This window comes from Lissotriton vulgaris, chromosome 6 (genome assembly GCF_964263255.1).
Source record: "Lissotriton vulgaris chromosome 6, aLisVul1.2, whole genome shotgun sequence".
Classification (NCBI taxonomy): Eukaryota; Metazoa; Chordata; class Amphibia; order Caudata; family Salamandridae; genus Lissotriton; species Lissotriton vulgaris.
The window spans coordinates 377,600,198-377,626,429 of NC_141694.1; the positions used below are offsets into that span (position 1 = coordinate 377,600,198).

General features: G+C 44.3%; 1 protein-coding gene across 1 annotated transcript in view; it reads left to right on the top strand.

Annotated features, from left to right (window-relative positions):
- The window catches only part of ALKAL2 (ALK and LTK ligand 2), a 221,856-nt gene extending 196,916 nt beyond the window's left edge, over positions 1 to 24,940 (top strand). Inside the window, exon 6 of the mRNA XM_086925202.1 lies at positions 24,172 to 24,940. The gene's annotated coding sequence lies outside the window, so the exon portion shown is untranslated. The remainder of the gene's footprint in view (positions 1 to 24,171) is intronic.
- Positions 24,941 to 26,232: the final 1,292 nt, after the last annotated feature.

Consider the following 26,232-nt stretch of genomic DNA (forward strand, 5'->3'; position numbering starts at 1 on the left):
AAAGCGTGACACCGTAAAAATGGCACTTACAGTACTTCACACAAATGTGCCGCTCAGAGGAAAAAAAACAAAGTTAGAGAAACATCTCTACATGCCTGCCTATGTGAAGTGCACTACACATATAAGTTCAAAGATCACAAATTCACAAACGTTAGCTAACTCAAGTCAAATCATAAATCGTAGGACTCCGGCAAGCGTCCAAGGACTACCTTACCGATCACAAATCATAGAACTTCAGTAAGCGTCCGAAGACTACCTTACCGAACACAAATCTTACCCAAATTCTCAAATGTCCAGATTCCAACTGCCAAGGTCTTGTAATCAAATCAGCCAAACGGCACTTTCCCAGCAACACAGACACTCGAAAACTCAGTCGGAGACCGGCGCCACCTGGAAGGTCAGATCGGAAGGAAAGGAAGAAACACCGTGGGAGCCAAGACTCGGGTCACTCAGTGGCAGCGCGCGTCCATGGCGAGTTTCCAAGCCTTCGTCACGACCTCTCCTTCGGGCATCCGAGTCGCCGATGAGTCCCTTCGTGGTCGCCAATTTGTAGTAATCAGGGTTCCCAAGGCCTACATGCTCCGAAGGTAACCCACTTACACTCAAGAACTGTTGGCACGGAAACTGTAAAAGTCAAAGAACAAGTTTATTAAGACCCCATGGGGTGGTGGTACACTCATACAGCACCCTTCAGTAATGCAAGAGGTATCACACCGAACACCGGTGTGACCCTGATTTATATACAGTTTTGGGGCAATAAAAGATAGGCGGCACAAGTTAGGACACATTCATGTACATATATGGTCATGTTTTGGAACACAGCCAGCTCATTGGAGGGGGCACAACTCCGCTGGTCAGTTTGGTGCACATTCCTGAAGGGTAACTAGTCAGTGGGGACTGCGCATGCGTGAGCTGACCAGGACTAAAAATAGCCTGTTGCTGGGCAGACTGAAGTGGTCAGCGGTACGGACAAAGGACTAAAGGGCACGCCGGCCACGAGGTCGCTTATGGTCTAAGATGGCCGCCGCAACATTCAAAATGGCGTTTCCATATATAGCCAAGTTAAGGAGGAAAACGTGTAGTTTCAGCTAATCGCTAACGCAGCCATGCCAATTACGACATTTGGATCCAGTTGCAAGGATTCAAATGATGGGCGAGAGCTCAGACGAGATATATATAACAAGGGGGACCCGTCAGGGGTGCTCCTGATCACCTATTCTCTTTGCGCTCTAAATAGATCCCCTAATACAACGAATAATGGATAGTACAAACATCTAACCAGTTAATACAAAGGGCTTCGATACAAAGATATTGGCTTATGCCGATGATCTTGCGGTCATCACGGTAGAACCAGATGCCGCCTTTCGGGCAGTGGTGGATATTACTAAGTAATTCGGTAGACATTTAGGGAACCGCTTAAATGAAGGGAAGACCCAGGAGCTTTGTTCACAGAACATAGTTAAAACAGATCCTAGATTCCTTGATGCCGCGGTATATCTAGGGATCAAGATAAGCGCCATACCCGCTCAAATATTTTGGACAACTTTACTCCTGTGTTGAAATCAATGGAAACAGATCTAAGAAGAATGGATACATTACACTTGTCAATAGTAGGGCGCGCAAATGTCCTAAAAATGACTATGTTTCCAAAGATACTATATTTGTTCCGAGCTACCCCCTTTTTAATTGATGAAAAACTTATCAGATCAATAGAAGCTCTTTTTATGAACTTCCTCTGGCAGTACGGCAAGGTTAGAAGATCTTTAAAATGTATGTCACTGCCACAGGAATGGGTGGTCTGGGAGTACCTAATGTAAGGTATTATCACTGGTCTTGTTTACTCACCCAAATGGCAATTCGGTTTATCCAGGGGTGAATGAACCAAATAGTTCATATAGAAATGACAACTCCCCTACAATTTATGAATTGATATTAGGTAGGGAGGCAATAGATGTATTATTGAGGAAAGCAGAGAAACAATACTACAAGAGAATGGGATATAAGACAATGGATGCGATATGGGGGTTCTGGTCCCTGACTCAGAAATGCCTGAAAATCCCAAGATTTAATCATCATACCCCCCTGTGGCTTTCTGGGCTGTTTCCTAATCTATCTAGGGATGGTACGTGGAAACATTGGGTGCAACATGGCATTCTGAAATTGGGGATATAATGGTTGGGGACGAGATTAGTCCTCTGGTTAATCTACAGTCGAGGTATTCCATGTTGGGGAATCAAGAGTTTAAATATGCACAAGTCACTCAAACAATCAAATCTAAGAGGCCACGGATCACTCTAGGTAAAAGGTGTAGTATATTGGATTATCTGTTAGGGGGAGGGCGCAGAATCAAAGGCATCTATGGGATATTACTAGAAGAAATACAGGATGACATAGAAAAACTGAGGTCTCCTGGGCCATAAAACTAGAAAATCCTGATGTCGACTTGGACACAGCACTACTTTTGGATAAAAGACTTCTGCGCTCCTCTAACCTGAAAGCACAACATTTTAAGACACTTTTTAATCTGTATTATACACCCTCTAAGCTATTTGAATGGGGGAAGAGAGAGAATAACAGATGCCCAGGTGCTCAGAGGGTCCGGGGGATCTAGTACATATGTTTTATCAGTGCGATAAACTAGGAATGAATAAAAAAGAGATGGAGGCATTCTGGGAGGGGCTGCTAGGCATAAAAATAAGCCGATCCCCGACATTGATGATCTTAGGCTGCGATAGTAAGTTGGCTTTAAATGCTGAGACAGAGGCCTTGGTTTTTTTTTTTCAGTCGCAGTACTTCGTATCTTGATCTCAGCAGCAGCAGCAGCAGGATACGGAGGCTCCTTCATTTCAGATGTGGTTGATGAGACTCTTAGGTATGCATAATATAGAGGCCGCACTCTACGAGCTAAAGGGTAGAAGAACACGGGAGATGGGCTTAAAGATGTGGGCACTCGTAGAGCTCTGGAGGGCCAACAGGTTGCAGCCATAATCAATTCTAAGTTGTGAAATTGATTTTATAATGGCTTTTCTGCCTGTCTCTCTCCTTGTATATATATTGTATATATATTTTATATAATACTTGTGTATATACCTGTATCAATGGTATCTCTTTATGTTTTAGGATTTTATGGGATCTTAATGGTTCTTTTATCTCTCTTAATGCTGGTTATAGATGATTTATGATATCGGCTTTGTTCTATAATTAATTGAATGAATTCAATATTTTTTATATTGTGTTAAGTAATTCTCAATAAAAAATTTAAATTAAAAAAAGGAATATAAATACTTCCATCCATACAATTAGATTCTCCCAAACAGTGTTGCACCCGGAACTGAAAAGCTTCCATTATTGTAGTGTTCTTTGTTACAATATACTGCTAGCTCCTGATGCTTGGAATTCATATTAATCTCTGGAATTCTCAGAGGTTAAAATGCATATTTTCCTAAAATACAGTACCTTGAAACGGCAAAGACTAGTGCCTTCCTCAATATCGGGAAGTAGGACTACAACAGTATACTTTTACATACTCTTACGAGCCTTTTTAAATTAGCCCCAATACACCTAAAATGGCAATTTTCTGGTAATATTTGTATTTAGTTAATAAAAATAGAAACTAAGAGGAAGTTGGACAATTCGGGGTCGATTCACTAAGACCCTAATATGGGCTGAAAGCATTTGTAAGCCCTGGAGCCTGCATTTCGGGGTTTATTTAGGTTCTTAGGGGGATGTAAATTTCACCTCTTCCTCAATAAGGAAGTGGAGATATCTTCACAGAAGATGTTCAAATAACGACATTCATGCCTCAGTAAATGAAAGAAGTGTGACTGCCCCATTCCTTTTTTTCACGGTTCAGGATACAAACTTTACATTACTCGACATTTTGCTTGAGACCTTGTGGACTCTGGATCTAATTAGTGTACATTTAGAAAAAAATAATGCTTGACCATAACAAGAGTGTACAATTTTCCTAGGTTCATGCATCATAACTCATCCAGGTCAGGTTAATAATTACATTCAGGGTCTTGTTTGTAGTCCTGGTTAACCAAAATCATGACTACACGCCTTAAAATGCAATGCAAAAACCTGGTTTGGGTTAGCTACTCGTTAAGGACCTGTAAAACTTGAGAGCACTGCATAAAATGTAAACTCATTGATGAATGACCTCTCTATGCGTGTGCCGAGCAACTTCAAGCCATCACTCGTAAATCAGGGCCTGTCAATGATATTGTAATATTGACTGCAGGTGCTGTCAATGAGGCAAAAGGATAGCCCAATTAAGTAACATCATACTTGGCCAATTAAAAAATAAAAATCTAGAACAGTGTTCAGTATCAGTTGGGAGCTACTTGGATCACAGTATCATGGACTTCCCTGCTGGGACTGTTTCCTTGTTTCTGAATTTTGACATTTCCTTTCTCATTTCTAAAGGAAAAAAAGCATTTACTGGATTTTGATTTTTTTTTAAAGCTAACGATGTACGCATTCCTTGGATTAACTGCAGAAAGCAACATACGAGGAACACGCATAAAAATGACTTTGGCGGAACGTAACAGAGAGAAATAACACGCATGTATATAACAATTTATATATTGTTTCTGCAAAGCAGCAAACGAATATGTTTCAAAATGTAAATCATAATACCCCGGTTTATCACTGGTGAACGTGGCTTTCTCATGTTTAGAAATCAAATCCAGCTCCCTAATCGTGTCATCAATACAAGAAGACAACAAACTCTTTTAAAAACCGACTAATAGTCCTAAAGGAAATAGTTGGCATACAGCTATAAGCTGCGATAATTTAATTTTTCGCTCAATAATCAGGAACATCATATAATGTAACTGACTTCCATATGAGGACATTTTAGAGCAATTACAAACCATGAATATAACCCAAAGTACGTATCGTATTTTATGGACAAATGTAGCCTCTTCGAGAAAACCTATTTGCTCAATGTTCTCTGTGCCATGCAGTGAGTCTGTATGTCAATTATCCGTTGAATTAAATGCAAATGCAAGATTAGTTTCTTTTAAAATAAATGACCCCAAATATTGGAGTACAAGGTTTCAGAAGAGATACTCAACAATTGAGCCTATTACCTTTCCCTTACTTTGTCCATAAAAAACTTTCCCTGTCATATTCTTTTACCATTTAAAAATATGATGTTCAATTGCCCGTTGTTTATGTGCCAAAGTGTTCGGGAGTGTCCTAAATCAAACATTTTGGATTATGCACAGCATAGAAAGTAAATGTTCACTTCTTCCTCCCATCGCACCCTGCCTTTGTTTTCTTGCAGTCTTTTCTTCTGTTCTTCTGTTGTGAAGTGAGTAAAAGGCAATGTGTTAAATCTCAATTAGAAACACTATAAGTAAAGGTTAGACAGGATGCCGGCGTTTAAAGTTCTTGTACATCAATGGTTCATTGCTCCAGAGTTTGCATTAATAATTATTGCTCCACCATCTTGCTGGAAATCAATGCCTGTGAGAACAAGCAAAATAAAAGCCATTCTTATTATCAGAAGTCCTTTCTCTTCAAAAATCTTCCACTATGTCTTCGTCCACTTCTGCAATCCAGTCAGGCCTCCCCTGAGGTAAGCCCACCTCCTAGACAGACACTATGGGCCTGATACAATGCGGTTAGGAAACCTTCCTGATCAAATCGGTTTGGAAATGTTTTCTGACCGACTCGGATCAGGAGAGTCTGACCGACCGAGTATGATGCATCCGGATGCTTCCAGATATGGTTTGGTTGGACTCCAATTGACTTCAATGGGAGCCTATGTTCCTAACTGCATTGTAATCTGTCCCTCGGTCGGGAAGACACATTCCTGATCTGATTCGAAAGGAGCAAATGCCGTTAGGAGGCCTTCCTAACCGTATCGTAATCGGGCTCTTGGTGGAAATGCTTTCCGGACCGCATCCTAATCGGGCCCTTAATTGTACTACTTCACCTTCCATAAAAAGAATCCCACCTCCTTACATGCAATAGCCCGGAATTAACAAAATACTAACCAGAAGGCTGCCGACTATTCAGAACTTGGCAGCCAAAATTATTTTCAACCTCCCATGGCATACTCACATCACACCACATCTGAAGGAGCTCCACTGGCTCCCCATTGACAAACAAGCACAATTCAAACTTCCCACCCACATTTTCAAATCATTGCATAACACTGGCCCAGCATACCTCAACAATTACATCTGCTTTCACAAACTTTCCAGACTCCACTCATCCAGAATCCTACTTGCACAAATTCCATGCATACAGAAAACCAGATCTGGAGTCAAGCCTTCTATATTGCTCCTAATGCATGGAAGACCTGCCGCTACACATAGGAGCCTCCTCCTCATTTCTTGGATTCCGCAAGAAGCTAAAGACCTGGCTTTTTGAGTAGTCACACTTGGCCCTAGAGGTGCCTAAACTCACGGCTGCTCAGCTCCAGGATACCCTCCAGAGTGATAGTGTCCTCTACAAATCTGCATTACATAACTTAACATTCTCAAACTACACTTTGTAGGGCGGTTTGTAGTAATACAAATCATATTAAAAATGTACGTTTTGCCTCTACCTATATGAGCTGTATTCTCTGCCCGGCCTACGGAAACCCTGCACATGTAAGTATAGATGTTAGGAGTAAATGTGGCAGGTATACAGGGGAGTGGGTTGGAAATGGGACAGACTTACTACTAAGGAGGATTAGAGAGGAGTAAGAGGGGTTTAAGGATGGTCAGGGAGGAGTTTGGGGGGGACATCACCCACCAAAACAGGAGTTAGCCAATTGCATTACGCTAGGGGTGAACACATGTGACTTACACTTTTGTAGAAAGTTTACATTCAGAGTTTGTCAATACTGGAAGTAGTAAACTTACTTCAAAGTTTAAACTTACTCAAATCAGTCACTTACCTTTGTGTCTCACGCCCTGTGGGACGATAAAGGACCAGCTGCCAAGAAAGCATACTGTTTTGTCTGTTAGGCTTTCCTGGTCCTCTAGTTTATGAATGGATTCTTCCTCATTCTGATCCTTCAGTCCAGAGGAAACAGAGGGAAGCACTGGTCAAGACAAGAGATAGGTCAGATTTTAGAGCATCTGCGGGAGAATAGTGGGTTCATTTCAGTACATATAGAAGAGAATTAATCCAACATATATCTTTCTTCAATGTGTAAGACCTTCAGGGCCAGCTCTCCCATTGCATGAGGAAGCTTGTACCCCCTGGGAACCCCAGGACATTGCTGGAGCTGGCCCTACAGGGTGGCGGTCCCTAGGGTCATAGAGGGCTCCAGGAGGGGGACTTGGTGGCCCCCCTCCCAATGTGAAAATAGCCCAGGAGATGTGGTGGTCCCCTGGGTTGGGGGTCCGCAACAGACCACCTCCCTTAATTGAAATTGCCCCGGGGAGGTGGTGGTCCCTGGGGCAGTGTGGGGAGGGGCAGGAGCCCCCCCCACACACTTAAGTAATTCAAATTTAAGCCCCGGGGAGTGGCAGTAACCAGGCTGGCGGGGCTGTGTCTCCCCTACTTCTAATTTAACATTGGCCTGGAGCGGGGAGGTGATGGTCCCCGGGGTAAATATCAGTGGCCAGGGGGAAGGGGGCCAAGTGCGACCCCTCCTCAAAATTAGCTATCGAATTTGACCCCAGGACCTGGCCCAACTGCAGGGCATATCTATGAATAAGCACAGGAGACCATCCTTGTTTTTTTTTTCTTCAATTTTGACACAAATTCACTGATCCACCTGTGATTTTGCAGCAAAATTGAGAAAAAAATGCTTTTTGGCCCTTGCGAGGTCCCTGTGGGACCCCACCACCAGGACTAGGGTGTCAGGGTATTACTACCCTTCACCCTTCTCTTTGTTTTATTCTTTAATTTGTGTTGCAAAATGGCTGCCAACACTTCCAACACTGCCAACACTTCATGGTTGAAGTTTGGCAGCTGTTCATATCTCAATGTGAGATCTTTCAGATCTATGGAGGGTTTGCGTCCCCAGATATATATATTAATTTTTTCCTTAATAACTACTCAACGGATTTACACCATATCAAAAAGGGTTCTTTCTGGACCAACAGCTTCCTCTCTGCCAAATTTGGTGTAATTTTTTTGTTCAGCAGTTTGAGCTGTAGTTGTGTTCAGAATCCCTATTGAAAACTGCATGGGAAACACACTTTTTTTGTTACCCCGTTTTACTCGGTCCCCACTTGACAGATTTTCCGATGCTGTCCATGCACAAGTAGAAACAGGACGGAACTTCTTGTGGAATATTTCATGAAGATTTGTCAAATAGCGCCAAAGTTATAAGTAAGTCAAACAAGCATTTACAATGCAACGGTTTCGCCTTTGCAAAAGTTAGAGCTATTGGCATTGTAAATGACAACATTTTTATTTATGTGTTGGTTTTGAAAACAGATAAATAAATGGCATTGTCATTTACAATGCCAATAGCTTAATCTCTCGCAAATGCCACACACACCCACAGAGAGCCCCCCCACACACACAGAGCCCCCCACACACACACACCCACACAGAGCCCCCCACAGATCCACCCCACACACCCATACAGAGCCGCCCCCACACTGTGAGCCCTCCCCACACACCCACACAGAACCCCCCACACACTGCGAGCCCCTCCCACACACCCACACAGAGCCCCCCCACTCACCCACACAGAGCCCCCCACACACCCACACAGAGCCCCTCCCCCACACAAACTAACACAGAGCCTACCCACACACTGCGAGCCCCCCACACAGAGCCCTCCCACACACTGCGAGCCCCCACCCCCCCTCTCCCAAGTAAATGTCCGCTCTCAGACCTATCATATGAAAGAACAGAAGTGAAGGTTTAATTCGCCCCTGTAATTACCGGCATAATTATAGCCGTGCGAGGCTGCGGGGCGGCAGGCGGTGCATGCTCGGGCTGTTCCCGAGCCAAAAACTGAAGGCTGGTCCCAGAATCCAGATACACAGTGGGAGGAGCACCACGAGCAACAGGCTTCAAGGTGCTAAAGCATAGCGCTTTTTCTCCGGTTCACCGCGGGATGGACCGGTCTTAGCCGTCTGTGCTGTTGAGCCATCCGAGAGCGGAAGAGCTACAGAAGTTCTATTTGGCCAGCGGGGACTTCAAGGCGCTGCAGCAAGCGCCTTGTGTTCTGTAGGCAGGCAGTGTCTGCTACAAAGTGCTGCAGCGGCCTGCATTTATTCACAGGGCCTCGGGAGGAGTGGAAGAGCTGGAGCGGCCTACCTTCATTGTGTGGCAGCAGCTTCAATGAGATGCGGCGTCCTGAAGCGCTCTAGGCAGCAGGGGGTTCAATGAGCTACGGGCCCTGAGTTTAGAAGGCGGCAACGGGTGTCAATGAGCAGTACAGGGTTCAAGGAGCTGCTGCAGCCGGTGCTCACTAGGCCGCTGGGCCTTCAAAGACAGCAGATGGCATGTGTGCTCTAAGCTACTCGTTGTCCAGCAGCGCTATGTTCTCTAGGCATTCTGGCTTCAAGGAGATGCAGCATCATGTACGCTTTGGGCCGCCTTTGCTTCCTTTGCAGCGCTGCTTTAAAGTGTCACAGAGGCCTGTGCTGTTTCTGGCATAAGGGCTAGAAGGGGGTTCAGACCAAAAATTATCTAGGCAGGCAGGGCTACAAGGAGCTGTTATCGTGTGTGCCCTAATGGTAGACTTCAAGGAGCTGCATGGCCTGCGCTGTCCAGCTGGGGCGGACGATTTCTAGACGGTAAAGCACTTTAGACAGCAAGGGCTTCAATGAGCTGTAGGGGTTTGTGCTCTCCTGGTCGCAAGGGCTTCAGGGGGCTTCAGCGACCTGTGCTGCCCGGCGGGGGCAGGTGATTTGATTTCTAAGCAGTAATGGATTCAATGAGTAGCAGCTGCCTGTGTTCTCTGTCTGGCTTCAAGGCGCTGTACTGTCTGTGCCCTGGGTCAGCATAGGCGTGAACGAGCTGAACGGCCTGTGCACGATCTTCGAGGAGCCTCAGTGGCCTGGGCTATTTCTGCAGCACCAGCTTGAAGGAGCTGCGTGGTATTCGCCCACTGGGAAGAAAGCGCTTCAAGGAGCTTTAGTAACAATTTTTCTGAACTTTCTGCAAAATCTAAACATAAGAAACCCAAACCTCAGGAAGACATGCTCTGACAGTAGGCAGTTTCCAGGAAAATCTTTTCGGAATCTCCCAGGGATATAATGCAAGCATTGGTACCACGTGGCATGAGGAGAAAAAAGGCAACTGACTCAGGACCACACAAGTGCGTGGATTCTCTGCATTTAATACCTTCCAAGGAGGCCGTAAGGCATGTGATAAGCTCCGCTATCATCTCTTACTGTTGTCTTTGCAGCGTTCTGCTTTCAGGTAGCTTTGGGGATTAGAAAACTACTTTTGGAAGAGAACATTAGGCTATTAAGGTTAGAAGCAATTTCTTGAAAAGTGGGGCTGAGGACTCCCTGGCACTCCGTGTCTATACACACTATCAGTGGCACATTCACTACGAAATTATGATTTTCAAAATATATAGAGTCCTTTTCATAATAAATTAAAATACATCTGGTCAAAGAATTGCATACACAAATGGCACAGGAGAGTTCTGACTCTGCTGCACAGTGAGCCTTTTGACCACCACACTCATTTTTTATTTCTATGCAAAAATATGCTAGACGACATAACAGTTTATAAACAAGCCACATCGTAAAAATACCTAATAACCAGGACTTGTTACCCTACTGAAGCTCGACTTGCAACAACTTGAAAAAGCTGTAGTAATACTACATGTTGGATCTATGTCACCCTAACCCCGATACCCTTCAGGTCTCACCAATGGGCACGAAGGGATTCTGCTGCACTTTCCTCATAAATTTGCCATGGAAGGTCTCCGCCTCCGGGTGCTCAAGGCGCAGGAAGCCCGGGATATCAGGGGGTGATCCAGAGTCGGACATGATTAAAATTGGAGATAGTTCCGTCTTTCTTCAGTGTCCATCAAGGGTCACCTACAGAATAGCTTCTTCTGACGTCACGATAAACAAGTTTTCATAGACAAAGAAGACAGACACTGGGTGTCTTGGTGGGAAGCTCGTTTGGAGCGGTGAAATCTTCACTGATATATATCACAGATTAAAATCATCTTGCTATATATTTTCAAATAGTAGCATTTAAAAATCGATTATTTTAAAGTACCATGTTCCAGTAAATTGGCATTCTTTCAGGTATAAAAGATATTGAAGCGACCAATCCAAGATGGCTGCCCCAGTTACGATCCAGGAGGGTAATCACATGAGTCATCGCTACAGCGTTCTGTTAAAGAAATACATTACCTAGTATTCCTTGCGCGGGCACAAGGTGGGGTCAGAGGGTAACTCGTTTTACGTACGCACCGTCCTCAGCTGAAGCGTGCGTACTTGAGATCTCATCCCTCGTGTCTGGTACGGCTCCAGTTAGCGGCTTATATAGATTTCCGTTTTCGTCCCCACACTCAGCATGCCGAAAGCTAAGGGAAACAAGTCAGGTCCCGGGCCGCGCTGTGATTCGCTGACGTCACGGGGGTGTCCCGGGCCGGCAGCCAATCACAGCGCGGCCCGGGAATGACGTCACGGGGGAGTCCCGGGCCGGCAGCTAATCGCAGCGCGGCCCGGGACAAAGGGGCGGGGCTTAAAAAAGCACCAGAAACGCCCCCGAATCGCGTTTTCTGGAGAAAGCGCGATTGACAGCCTCTGTCTCCCAATGGCTAGCCTCCATTTATGGAGCTAGCCAATGATAGACAGAGGCGGTCCAAACATCCCTACTGTAGACAATAGTTTTCGATCTGGGAGGGGCTTTGCCCCTCGCCAGGTCGAAACCTAAAAACAAGTTTCCTATGAAAACAAGGTCAGAACTATAACTACCTCCTGGCAGATGTATTTGTACTTGTCTAGGTGATAGGTGTCAGCTTTTTTATATGGGAGAGGGCAAAAACTAAAGTTATATTATTATTTTGGCACTGGTCATGGGTATATATTTTTTTATATAGATATATATATAGACATATATAGATATATATATATATATATATATATATATATATATATATATATATATATATATATATAGCTGTATATATATAGACGGGAGTGTGTAGATAGATAGATAGATAGATAGATAGATAGATAGATAGATAGATAGATAGATAGATAGATAGATAGATAGATAGATAGATAGACATATATTTTTTTTTCCACTGAAAAAAACAAGTATTAAATCCCTTATGACATGATCAGTGACATCACCGAGACATCGCTGATTACATCTCAAATGACTTCACTGATGACATCATCCGGTGACTGAGTGTTTTTAAAAGGTTTGAGTGTTAGATTATATACCAATGTGTATTGGTGAGTCAGTGGGTATATGAGTGCCTGATTTGATGATTCAGTGGGTGTGTGACTAACTGCATAAGTTAGTGAGTACCTGTGTGTGGGGCTGTATGGATGATTGTGTGTATGGTTGTGTCGGTGAGTTAGTGCATGTGTCAGTGGTATATGGGTGAGTAACTGCATATGTGTAAGGCAGTAAAGGTGAATGATGTGGTACATGAATGACTGTATGGGTGAGTGAGTGAATGTAAGGGTGAGTGTGTGCTGGTGTCTGTGACTCTATTGATGAGTGAGATGCATTAGTATCTGCATGAGTGAGTGAGTGTACATAACTGTATGGCTGAGTGGCTATGTGATTGTATGGGTGAGTGAGTAGGTGTGTGAGTATCTCTATTGGTGACTCTGTGTGAGTGGCTGCATGGGTGTATAAGTTAACCAATTGTTTTTGTTATACATAGGAGGTGACCTGCACTGCCCCTCTCCTGGGCTGATTCTGGCCCAGGGCACTTCATCCCCCATGGCTTGGCCACACTACTGGGTGCCCTGGTCCCACCCAGGGAACGTGGGGTAGCCTGAACACCCCCACAGTCCCTCCTGACTCCCGGCCTCCGCGGGAGCTGGCATTGCTTTTGGACAGAGGGAGATGCTAACATGCAGCTCCCTCTGTCAAAAGAAATCTGATCCAGCTTTGTGCAAGTGATAGCATCTTTAATGCTCTCGCTTCCACGAAGCAGAGCTGTGTTTGCTATGGCTTGGTGGAAGCAGTGCAGCCGGCAGCCAATCACAGCGCGGCCCGGGAATGACGTCACGGGGGAGTCCCGGGCCGGCAGCTAATCGCAGCGCGGCCCGGGACAAAGGGGCGGGGCTTAAAGAAGCACCAGAAACGCCCCCGAATCGCGTTTTCTGGAGAAAGCGCGATTGACAGCCTCTGTCTCCCAATGGCTAGCCTCCATTTATGGAGCTAGCCAATGATAGACAGAGGCGGTCCAAACATCCCTACTGTAGACAATAGTTTTCGATCTGGGAGGGGCTTTGCCCCTCGCCAGGTCGAAACCTAAAAACAAGTTTCCTATGAAAACTAGGTCAGAACTATAACTACCTCCTGGCAGATGTATTTGTACTTGTCTAGGTGATAGGTGTCAGCTTTTTTATATGGGAGAGGGCAAAAACTAAAGTTATATTATTATTTTGGCACTGGTCATGGGTATATATTTTTTTATATAGATATATATATAGACACATATATAGATATATATATATATATATATATAGCTGTATATATATAGACGGGAGTGTGTAGATAGATAGATAGATAGATAGATAGATAGATAGATAGATAGATAGACATATATATTTTTTTCCACTGAAAAAAACAAGTATTAAATCCCTTATGACATGATCAGTGACATCACCGAGACATCGCTGATTACATCTCAAATGACTTCACTGATGACATCATCCGGTGACTGAGTGTTTTTAAAAGGTTTGAGTGTTAGATTATATACCAATGTGTATTGGTGAGTCAGTGGGTATATGAGTGCCTGATTTGATGATTCAGTGGGTGTGTGACTAACTGCATAAGTTAGTGAGTACCTGTGTGTGGGGCTGTATGGATGATTGTGTGTATGGTTGTGTCGGTGAGTTAGTGCATGTGTCAGTGGTATATGGGTGAGTAACTGCATATGTGTAAGGCAGTAAAGGTGAATGATGTGGTACATGAATGACTGTATGGGTGAGTGAGTGAATGTAAGGGTGAGTGTGTGCTGGTGTCTGTGACTCTATTGATGAGTGAGATGCATTAGTATCTGCATGAGTGAGTGAGTGTACATAACTGTATGGCTGAGTGGCTATGTGATTGTATGGGTGAGTGAGTAGGTGTGTGAGTATCTCTATTGGTGACTCTGTGTGAGTGGCTGCATGGGTGTATAAGTTAACCAATTGTTTTTGTTATACATAGGAGGTGACCTGCACTGCCCCTCTCCTGGGCTGATTCTGGCCCAGGGCACTTCATCCCCCATGGCTTGGCCACACTATTGGGTGCCCTGGTCCCACCCAGGGAACGTGGGGTAGCCTGAACACCCCCACAGTCCCTCCTGACTCCCGGCCTCCGCGGGAGCTGGCATTGCTTTTGGACAGAGGGAGATGCTAACATGCAGCTCCCTCTGTCAAAAGAAATCTGATCCAGCTTTGTGCAAGTGATAGCATCTTTAATGCTCTCGCTTCCACGAAGCAGAGCTGTGTTTGCTATGGCTTGGTGGAAGCAGTGCTAACGCCAAGCCATATTAAACTGTAATGCCCTGGGTTTGGCACCCCAGGACATTGCTGGAGCTAGCCCGGGGGAGGTAGTGGTCCCCAGGGCCATGGAGGGCAATTCTTCAAATTTTCCCCAGGGCGGTGGGTGTTCCCAGGGCTAGGGGTCAACTGCGGACCCCCTTAATTATTCTATTTGTGCCCGGGGTGGAGGCAGTCCCAGGGCTGCAGTGGAGGCCCTACGGCCTCCCTTGCATTAATAAAAAAAGAAACAATGTGCCCCGGGGAGGAGGTGGTCACTGGGGAAGCAGAGAGGGGTGCAGGAGCTCCTGCTGTAATATTAAATCTAGCCGTGGGGAGGTTGTGGTCCCAGTGGCTGTAGATGGCCACCTGGCTCCCTGCATTTCAATATTTCTAGCCCCGGGGAGGTGGCAGTCCCCCGGGCGACTTGCCCCCTAGACCTGGCCCACCCGGGGGCCTAGATTAAATTAACCATGGGAGACTGCGCTTCATTTTAAAAAATATTTTAGGCAGGAGCCGTGGATCCAATATGATTACCGCTGAATTGTTCTTTTACAGAACTTTTTTGGCCCGGGGGGGGGGGGGGGTTCCTTGTGGGACCATCCTAACTGAGTTACATGATGGCTGCTGACACTTCCTGGTTTTAAGTGTTGGCAGTCATTCAGAACTCAGGCACGAGAGCGTGAGGGGTCATGGATCCACTGCGGCTTCAGTTGTATATCTAAAAAAAATATTTAAATTGTTCCGCAACTACTGAAACAGAGTTAAACCATTTAACAACAAGCATTTACAATGCAACTGTCTCGCCTTTGCAAAAGTTAGAGCTATTGGCATTGTAAATGACAAAATGTTTATTTATGTGTTGGTTTGGAAAACAGATAAATACATGGCATAGTCATTTACAATGCCAATAGCTTAATCTCTAGCAAATGCAACACACAAACACACAGACCCACACACACACACAGAGCCCACACACACAGACCCCCACACACACACAGAGCCACACACACACACACACACAGCCACACACACACACAGAGACACACACAAACAGACAGAGCCCCACACACAGAGCCCCACACACACAGAGCCCCACACACAGAGATCCCCACACAGACGCACACATACACACAGAGCCACAGACCCACACACACAGAGCCCCACACACACACACAGAGCCACACACACAGATCCACTCATAAACACATACACACAGAGCCCCACACACATACAGGGCCCGACACACATACAGAGCCCCACACACACACAGAGCCCCACAGTCACACACACACAGGCGTGTGGGCTGTCATGGTTCTCGAGGGCCTGCTGTGCCCCGAGTGCCCACGCCGGCTCGGCCTCCACGCCCAGCTCCTCCTGCAGGCCGCGGCTGGCCAGGGTGGCCGTGTCACAGGTCACACCGCGCACGGGATGCTGTGCCTCGCTCCAGCCTCTTTGTTTGCTGGGAAGGCCTGCTCCTGGAGGCAGCTGAATGGGTCACAACTCAGCTGCACCTCCAGCCAACTATGCAGCACGTATTACGTCCTTCAACCTCTTCCTGCGCTCAGTAGCCCTAACCATAGTGCTTGCAGAAAACAAGGTGTGACACTGGCCATGCTCTGTGCCTAATGCCCCTAATGTCTGTTCTCCCCTCAAAAGATTCCTATGGAAATTTGAAGAGAAAATACTATTTGTGAGTGCTGATTATTTTATTTCGGTTTTATATAGCGCAAGCTTAATCCGAAGGTATCGGGTATCAGAGCGATTTACACAAACTCCAGTTGCGTTGCATGAGGACACATTCATTTTTGTTAGGCACAGGGAGGGTATGATTTGCCCAGAATCACAGGAAAATTTGGCCTCCGGAGAAGGCTCCTTGCCGCACTAGCCACATCTTGCATTATGCCATAAAAAGTGACCAATCATGCAAGTTCAAGCTTGCATGTACTTTGGTGTGCTCCACAGCCAAGTCAATGGTAGCAAAATGCTATATCAATGTACTGCTGCTGTTGCCACATATCGACATTCATCTATCACTTACACACCCAACGTTGACTGACTAATTTATCGCATATCTCCCTATTGGCAGGTGTTCACCAACGCTCTACTGACCCAGAATTCTCAACTCTCCGGTATATTTTGAGGTGTGTAGTGATATTTGTCCTATTGTAAAATCAGGATTCCAAGATCTAGACTTCAAAACAAAGACCTGGATTTGATAAGCTACTGGCGCATGGGCACTGGAAAGGGGAGCTCTGGGGACCGTAGGTATAGTCTTGAGGATCTTTGTGGTTTTTAATGTACCCCCTTCAGCGTATCAGTGGATGTTAATTTACCTTGCGTGTTGAAACTGAATTTAAGAAATTACATCTTTTTTTAAGGACATTTTGTAGATCAGATGCACTAATTATTAACTATGTGATTTAAAGATTATGCTCATATTCGGAAGTGTATGCCGTGAGTCTAACCGCATAGATGCCGGTCTCTTGTATGTCATGGTTTTAGAATTCTATCATTTTAGAAGTTTCTTTTGACATTTTGCGATACTTACATTGTGTGGTGTTTTATACTTTTTATTGCAATCCTTGATTAAAAAAATACGCGTTATACCTCCAGAGTCTCATTCTTTACAATGTAAATCAGTTCATGGAGATATTCTTGTTCTGGGACAGATTTTTGTGAATGCACCTCCCTGTGTTATCACACGTGCAGAACAGGAATCCTCCTGAGCAAAGTAACAACGAGAAGATTTGGTTACCAGTGCATTCCGGGAAGCGTAGTTTAGTACGCATTAAATGCGTTAGTAAGACCAACATATAATGATTTGTGAAATACAAAAACGTCCCTATCACTTGAGTGTATCGCCCACGCCCACAGTCAACTCTACTGTAAACTGTCAAAATATATCCCTCTCTGTTCCAAAGGTCAATACCGGCACATACACTTCGCCTGAATTAAGAGTCACCAGGCTCTATATGTATTAATGAACCGAGTTGTGGTATTGTGGACACCTCCGTCGCAGTCTCTTTCCTTTGCCAAGCTCATGGTCATGCTGACCCCATACAACACACGGACTGTGGAGGCAGTGGGTGTTTTACAGCTCAGAGATGCCTTCGGTAGGCGCTATGGGGCTCTGAAAGCAGGCGTCTGAAGGTCCTGGTTCATTTCTTTCTGGGATGAGGGACTGCGGGTCATTGGGTGTTGTCTAGTACAGTGTTAGGGGGATCCTGATGTTCTTGTCCACATGTAATTGTCTGTGTGTTTCTGTGTTTTATTGCTGCTCCTGGTCGCCCTGCCCCCTCCTCTACAGACGCAGGGGCTCATCTGGCAGCTTGTGCGCGCGTGTTCAAGCACTAATTATGTAACAAGCATGTCTTTGATGAATCTGAACTAATTACCCCTCTTAATTAAAGTCTTTTACAGTTTGTGTCACTGCCTGGAAAGACAAAAAGAGAGTGCCTGGCGGCTCGGAGGCCCTGCGGCTGGTGCGGGCCCTCCACCTATCCCCGGGGGAGAGTGGGAGGGGGGCACCAGGAGCTTCAGATACAGCTGTTTTTAGCATCCGCTCTCTCTGCCACCAGCTTCATTCAGTCTGATCGACTGAACCTCGAGAGAATGAGACCCGCCCCATGAAACCCCACAGCTATGGCATGCCAGACAACCAACCCCCCCCACCCATGGCCATGCCATGCATGCCCCCCTTAGAATCCATCCCATGGCCATGCCAGGTAAGCCACCACCCCACCCTCACCCGCCACCCATGGCCATGCTATGCATGCCCCCTCTTAGAAGTCCATCCCATGGCCATGCCAGGTAAGACACCCCTGTTAAAACCCTCCCCCATGACCATGGTTACCCCACCCACCCCCAACAAGTCAGTTCACCCCCTCCTCTGGGGGGAGGAGTTACCCATACTTGGCCAGAGACACTCACAGCGCGTCCAATCACCATAGTAACATTTAATCCGGCACAGTGTTAGCACTATCTCCCCATATAGAATATTTATATATTTATATATATATTTATATAAGATACTCAAAACAGGTAGAAAAGGGAGGAGCCAGCAACCACCTGGCAGGGGAGTAACAAGGAACACAACGGAAATGTAATCTGTACACTTTAAATATAATCACCGTCCGGGCGGGTAATACAGAGTTCAATAAATACTGTGGCGCTTCCAGCCCGCGCCTCTCGGGTTTGGTTTTACATCTCGGGGTCCTGAGATGAGGGAAACAAGTGAACCGGGAGGGGCCACGTCGGTATTTATGCGGCTCTGGGGGTGCTGGACACACTGCTCCCCACCCCTACAGGGTGGGGTGGGCGCCCCACACCCATCATCTGTCCATTGTCTCATCTGGGCTCTGTGCCTGCGGTGGGGATGATCCAGGGTGCCCCACCTGGAGAGTGGGGTGGCTTGGGCAGCAGCCCGTCTTTGGGGTCCTGGTGACAGTTTGCAGTTGCTGTGGCTGCCCTGAGCTGCAGGTCTGGATCGGAGGACATTGGCAGGGCGAGGGTCCCCAGGCTTGAGTTAGGGAGACACTCTGTAGTGGGGGCAGCCGGTCTTCTAGTCTGTGATTGGAGTGGGCAATGGTCCAGGGCGGCGCCCCCTCCATGTATTGAGAGGGGAGCAGGTGGGGTAGAACTCCTGACCTCAAGGGCCTGGGCTGGGGCTGCACCCGCCGGAGTGCAGCAGGTCTCCAGGGGCCCCAGGCTGCCTCCCTGGGGCCCTACTTCGTGCAGTTTGCGCACGTGCTTCTTGAGATCAAAGTCCCGGCAGAACCCCTTGCCGCAGGCAGAGCACAACCGGGGGCATTTGTACAAACTGTGATCACACGGTGGAATAGAAAAATGCACAACTGTGAAAGCAGAGGTGCACAAATAGTGATTGTTTTTATTGTTTTTGTAATTATATAGCGGTTACCACCCCCCACGAGGCATCAAAGCGCTTTTTGGGTAGTTCTTTTTTTGCAAAGGTGTACATTTTCAAGATACTGGTGGGCTAGATGGTCACGCCCCAGAAAGGACTCCTCCCCAAAGCAACTCATGAGCGGATTCAGGTCTAATCTTTTATGGGGCAATATATTTTGTTTCATTGGTGCAAACCACGAATATTTGATTCAGATCCTGTGGGTTGAAAGAAATGAACTCAGTTCGATTTTCTTATTTTTATGCGCATCTCTCTACTAATGACAAACTTTGTGCTGGTGTGGAAAAATGTTAGCAAATGCACTTCCGTACTGGTGTCTCCCTCTGCCAGCCCTGGGCACATTACATACAGTCTAACGGGTCACAGAAACCAGAGGAGTAGCCTAATAATGCACCATTTTCCTGTTTAAATAATCAACAAGCGCTCGTTTTGTCTCTAAGCCCCGTCCTTGTCAGACTGGGCGCCCCAACTTCCTGCTGGGTAAAAGGCTCCTTATCTTCTTTATGGGGCCATCTGGACCCATGAAGAAGATAAGAAACCTTTTACTTCAGCAGTAATTCAAGGAGCCCAGTCTGAAAAGGATGGGCTTAGAGAGAAAGAAGAACATCACTAGGACCTCTTCTCCAGTGGCTGGCCACCGTTTAGGAGGCCAGCGAATGGAGAAGAGGAGCGGGGCTTAACCCTCGCTAGTGAAGTTCACTTTAAAACATAAAATCTTGCGAACTCGACTGCGCATGTGCGCAGTACGCCACGCGAGACCTAAAAAGGGCGCTTTCCATACTAAGAGCTACCTTTCGGCCAAATTTGGTGTAATTCTGTTCAGCAGTTCGGGCTGTAGTCGTGTCTAAAGTTTTCTATCGAAAGTAGTATTGGGGAAAACGCATTTTTGGACTGCCCCTTTTTCTCAGCACCCGTTTGGAGGATCACAACAAAAGTCTCAAGACAGCAGCTGATTTGACTAGCAAATTAGTTTTGACAATTTTTGCGAAGATTTGTCAAACAACACTAAAGTTACTGGCAAATTAAATACACTCTTCCTATGCAAACCACATCCACCAGTAGGTAATATATGTAAATATATTAAGTACCTTGGGTTTCTCACTCTGACTTGACAAAGGCTGCCCCAGCTGAAATGCATTGTTTTGCACGATTATATAGATATATATATACATATAATCACACAAGAACCTGTCTGACCAGGTGAAGGACGGCATCACACCAATTCAATACAAAAATATTTATTGTACAAAACAATGTGTTTAGGCCAGGAGGGCCTTTGTCAAGTTAGCGTGTTAAACCCAACGTACCTAATAAATACATCTGACATTATTATGGACATAGAAGAAACATTGCATACCTTCTAATGGTCCATCCCAAAGTCACTGCATTTTCTCAACATGATTCATTCTCAGTTGAATAATTATTGCAAAACATAACAACATGTTCTTATTGATTTGCATTATTTGGCAAAATTACTTTCTCTATATATCGACTTTTGTCTTCAACATCTATACAAAACGTCCATTAGATTCATAATTCATGTGGTCATGGGTAGCCAACAATTTCTTTCGTTTCACTGTATAGAAAGTGTACCAAGTGACAAAATTATAACCACAAATTATATGATCTTGAGACACTATATATGATTGATACTTGTCTATCCATGTCTCTTTAAAATCAAGAAATTTATCTGATTCGTTATACTATCATCATATATATTGAACCACCATGTATTAATTTATCTAATATCATACGAATGCCCCAATAGATGTCATGGATATTAATTAATCTTCGTAACAATGCTGCTGAGCAAGTGCCCCAGTGAATTATCAAAAATAATTGGGCAAATGCCACTTAGTATCAGATTCAGAGCATAATTAAATGTGGTGTGATTCAAGTGTTATATAGCAAAAGATTATGGAAAAATCCAAATATCTCATTGAAAACTCATAGCAGAATATTAATAATACATAGGTTACCGCAGCGACAGCTAAATACAGTCCTATATGTGTTGCCAATTCCTCCTTCCCATTCATGCCAAATGCCATCCTAGTATTTAGATCATTCATATATCATGATTCGAGGATGTGTGTCTGTTTTTCTCTGTCGCCTCCTCGTATCTTTTTCATGATATGATCTATTTCAATGAATTTTAGAAGTCTAATGTCTCTATTGAGTGTATTGTAAAAGTGTCTAGCCACAGGATAACTGAAATCCAGATTGGTTATGGGCCTTTGGAGCTCTAAAATACGCTTCTTTAATTGCAGTTTACTACTGCCTACACATCTGAGGCCACATGGGCACTCCACAATGTAAAATACAAACTCAGTGGTGTAGGTGATAAACACACGAATCTGTCTGTACTTCCCATATAGGGGCTTAAAACTCCTGAAATCATGACTGTTTACTCGGTTTACATGAATTACATTTATAAAAACCCTTCCTTGATCGTAAACCAGGTTGTGGGGGGGCTCAGTCGTTTGAAATCTGTGTACCAACTTGTCTTTGATTGAGCTTGCTCTTCTGTAGATGACCAGAGGGGCAACTCCTACACTTTTCCCATTCACCGGGTCAGCTCAAATTGTCCATCTACGAGCTCTTTGGATAAGCCAGGCAAGTATATTACAGCAGGTGCGGAAGTGACTCTTTAGAATGAGGCCTGAAGAGTGCGTTGGTAATTGTGTGCACAGATGGACCAGATGATGAACGGGTCTTGAACTAGATTTGCGGTTAGATTCCCTGGGCTATTGATGGTGCTAGATACAGGTTAAACCTAAGAAGCCCATGACCAAACATCGATCACGCTCTTTCGGAACCCTCTGAGCATGGCACATTTATGGGATCCAGATCCCTATTTACCACACTTACAGGTTCATTCTGAATTGTATGGGAGGTCAGTATTTGTCAATTGAATAGGAAATATCCCCACCTTAAAATGTACCCATCGCTATGTGTATGGGCCATTGAATAATGGAGATTCTACCATGTTAGATTCAATTAACACAATCTGTCCACCAACATAATATATGGGTGCTTTCTTTTAATTCTGCATTACATTTGTACGGGAATTGTCCTGAGTGGTAAGTTCAAGAAATTCAAAAGGCTGTTTGCAAAAAAGCAGCTCTCTTCATCTGGCCTACCAGCAAGGTATTATACGATCCCTGCAAAGGGTTCTAGGTATCCTTGCTGCTTGTTTTGAATGGTATAGAAGCTCAGTGATCAAGCTGACCATACTTAGACTAATTTGACAGTTATTTCCGGTTTTCTGCCACTCATACTGTTAAGAGCATTACTTTCTGAGTTTCCTTACTTTCCAGTTGAAACTATTATTTACACATGACTTGGAGACAGCAAAAAGTGGGCAGACTGAGCAACCTGTTCAATAGCAGCCACATGGACACCTAACTACTCATAGTGAGATGGAACTTTGGTACGGAGATACCAGCTGTCTGGAATCTACCTCACCGGCCCATATCTCTACATCAAAGTCGTGCCATTGCACTTTTTGCTCCAAAATGGAGAATAACTGCTTGGACGCATACTTACCATGCCCTTTAAATGGCATTTTTCCATATTTTAGCTCACAGCTGACATTGCTGGAAAGTGTAAGCAAGGGTGTCGGTGGGGAATGCAAAAATGGGGCTGCAGGAGTATAGGATACACTTTTGCCTGTCCGGGAAGCATTTTCTATTCCTCTGGACCGCTGTATTGGGTGGGCATGGGCCGGGCAATGCTGCTGGGAGCAGTTCTTGCATCTACAGCAAATTTATCAGGTCCGGAATTATTGGGTATGAACTTTTTAAATCCTATATTTCTGAGCCCAGAGAATCTTAATTGTGATTTGGGACCCTTCGCTTAAAGTTATCACTCCGCTTGAAATACCCCAACTAATAATTAGGGCCCTAGTGACTGTCCTGTTCACATAGTCTGCAGGGCCCACAGTAGCTAAGTTTCCCCCTTCAGTTATCTGCATGGTCCCCCTTCCTTCTCCTTTCATAGCAGATGCAGGTGGTATTCACAGGATGGGGTTGGCACTAATTGTGAAGGGCAGCCGGATCCAGCATGGAGTAGAGGTTCGTGAAAGGGACAATCACCCAGTCTTTATGGCGCAATATTATCTAGCTATGTATCAGTATGGCATGCCAACAAATAATTGTTGGCTTTTCAGTCCCTACATTTATGGGTGGAATATGATTATGGAATGGTTAAAATAAGCAGTTTACTGCATAAAGTTTTCGTAAAGGACTATTGTACTCATGTTAGAGGCAACTCAAACTATGAGAAACAGTACCAGAAGGAAATACGTTCTTAACGTTTTTCTTGATTAAACACAGTCCATAGCTTTTCCATTTCAATTTGTATTTAAGGTGTCAACTCTTTACTACAAAGACATATGAGGTGATTTTATACTTAAACTAAAAATGCTAAAATAGCACAATGAGGTACTGTTTGCAAAATTCAAATGCCTAGGGAATTAACACCTTGTATCCAGACAACTAGATTGCTTGTAATGTAATCCACCATTTTTGCTGGGTTTAGTTTCTGTACCCCAACTGTCCGAACGAGTTGTGAAGTATAATAATTTATGAACCACTTAATGTGCCCGTAGGTAATACAAATGTTTATGTTTCCTTTCACCAGATGGCATCAGAATACCAACCCGAGAATCAAGAGAAGTGCCTTGGAAACAACAGGGAAATAGAGTAATACATTTGTAACATATTTCATTGTGAACAAAAGATTTATTTTTGCAGATCGACAGATTACTTCCATGATTCCTTTAACATATGTTTTTGTATCATGTCAAGACAGTTTGCAGATCTAGAATCTGCTCATCGCTATAACCGCAAGTAGAATAAATGCTCGCATTTGAGGAATAATATCATACTGCCAAAAGTGATACACTTGTACCTTTCATTCAGTCAGAAAACTACTGTTTATACTGCTTCATTTAGAGACTTCAAGGAATATTTTGTTGATGCTGGCTTGTCCAAGACTCAAGCCAGAGTCTGCTTTGCAGCTCTAGTTGTTGTTACTTGATATCTTTAATGCTTATGCAATTAAAAAAAATGTTTGATAAAAAAAAGAAACTGAAGATTTACATTCATAAATGGAATGCCAGGGGCACATTCCACCCTTGAAGTCAAAATGAAGATATTGCATGACAAGTTTCCTTGCCCTTTGTCTTTACAAGACAATGTATTTTTCAGCAGAAGCCGTTATATTTACAAGACTTTTGGCCAAGATTTTTTCTTTCTGTGGAAAACAAGCATCTGTGAGTTAAGACACCTGGAGGAATTGAGTGTTAATTTGTATTGACATATATAGGGTAATGCCATTCTTTCTTTGTACATTAAATGTATAAAACATTCCACTTAACGTGCAATATGTAAATATTGTAAATAACAGATATGAATATTAAATAAAGTGTTTGATATATTACGATTGGCTTGGTTGTATGTTTGCCACCAAAAAAGGGTCTGGTACAAACGTTGAAAATATTGGTTAAAATGTACAACTACATTGAATTGACTTGTACTTTTAACAACTATGGAGGCATCCAAAGGTACAAGGCTATTTAAAACTCATGCACTATCCACTCCTTGTCATCATTACAATAACAGTAATATGGGTATCAACTCAGAGCCTTACAACTCTGCCACGTGATCAGGATAGGCCTGGTAAGAAACGCCACCATTTACATTCGGACGTTTCTTAAGTTGCCTTCTCTTTTACACACAATTCATTTTGACATAAATTTGCGTGTGTGACTATGCAGGATAATATTCACTGAATCCCCGTTGCTTACACTTCCACCTTGTAGGCAAACTATCACAACACCTTGAACATCCAGTACAAGGGATACATTTTACTGCACAACATTCATTATTATTTTTGTCCAGTAGGCGACGAAGCTATCAAAGAATAAAAGAAAGAATAAAAAATTGTGGCATGAAAGGGGTTTCAACATATCTATGTGGGTGCTGTTTATTATATATACAGAACTACTACCTTGTTTAAGGGAGAGGCACACTCATCTGACTCTGTAAGGTCACTGCATGTCAAAATTCCAGCCCAGTAGATTCCTGCTTACCAACACGAGGGATGTCAAGCTCCACACCTAGACAAACAGCATGATGACACTTATCCGCATGTAATGGGGAGTTAGAACACCCGGAATTTACCATATCACCTACCCTAGGCAAGACTAGGTTAGGTAGTGCTAGGTAGGATACACAGTACTTATATGCCCGTAAATATTCATTTATATGGCACAATGGTGGAATTGTTTATCCGTTTCACTTTTTTCATAATGCTAATTACTCCATTCTGTTTCGTTCTACTGATTAACACAGCACACATATTATATGCAAAAATCACAATGCTTCAACAAATATTATAATGCCTGCTGAGAACTTCTTGTGTATTTCTTCAGGTATGAACAAGAGTCCAAATGAAAGGGTTCTGGATCTGTTACCACCATTTCCTTGGGAGATCAGTGTTGTTGTGTTCTAAGGATGCACACACATTCGGAACCCTGTAACGCTAGTGGTTCAGATGGTGCATTGTGGACTAGTGGGGATTGAGGACAACATATCCTGAGGTTGTGCATAGATTCAGTCTGGCACAATCCTGATGTTTATGTTGTCCAACAAATGCACAGTTTTTTACCAGAGACAACCCTGCTACCCCACGTCACTC